The sequence below is a fragment of the Hipposideros armiger genome, unplaced genomic scaffold (assembly GCF_001890085.2).
Source record: "Hipposideros armiger isolate ML-2016 unplaced genomic scaffold, ASM189008v1 scaffold_13, whole genome shotgun sequence".
NCBI lineage: Eukaryota > Metazoa > Chordata > Mammalia > Chiroptera > Hipposideridae > Hipposideros > Hipposideros armiger.
Window position 1 is genome coordinate 6600395 of NW_017731363.1, and position 722 is coordinate 6601116.

Consider the following 722-nt stretch of genomic DNA (forward strand, 5'->3'; position numbering starts at 1 on the left):
AAGCAAATATTGAAAGAACTTTAGGGAGGCATCAATAAATCTATAATCCCAGTGGTTGTACTTCTGGTACCTGCTCCTGGTGTCTGTAGCCAGTTTGATCTTGTTAGATGAAGCATTGTAGAAAGTGCAGAGATGTGTCAGGTGGAGACCAGAAATCACTAGAAAATAGGACATGCTTTCTGTGAAATCAAAAAGTAGCAATGTGGGGGTGACCAGTTAGCTCAGTTGGTTAGAGCATGGTGCTGCTAACACCAAGGTTGCTGGTTCGATCCCCTCATGGGCCACTGTGAGCTGCGCCCTCCTTAAAAGAGTCAACTATGCCATTGTAGCATGAAAGCAATGTGTAACCCATGACCATGGCTGTTCCCCAATAAAATACAATGAAAAAAACGTAACAATGCATTCATTGATTGTGTATGGCAAAAAGAGGATAGAAGAACACGCAATACATACATAGCTGGCAACCTTTCAAATGTACTCCGCAATATACTCAGCTGGACTAAAAATGTAGCTTTCTTATTTCTCTGATTTACCTTACAAGCTCCCATCTTCTAGATAGAAGCAGGAGGAGGGCACAAGACTGAGTCCAATTTAGCAACCTCGATTTAACCCCATAATTTAAAATGTTTTTGTAGGTAATTCAGTCTCTACTTGGATGCCTCAGGTAAGTGTGACCCAAATAAGCATCAGGGTGTTTAAGGGAGGGGCATTGTTTCGTGACC

At 42.0% G+C, this 722-nt stretch overlaps 1 non-coding gene across 1 annotated transcript; it reads left to right on the plus strand.

Annotated features, from left to right (window-relative positions):
- Positions 1-210: 210 nt before the first annotated feature.
- On the plus strand, positions 211-284 carry TRNAS-GCU (transfer RNA serine (anticodon GCU)). The gene has a single exon. It is a non-coding gene; the product is annotated as a tRNA-Ser (tRNA).
- The last annotated feature ends 438 nt before the right edge of the window (positions 285-722 follow it).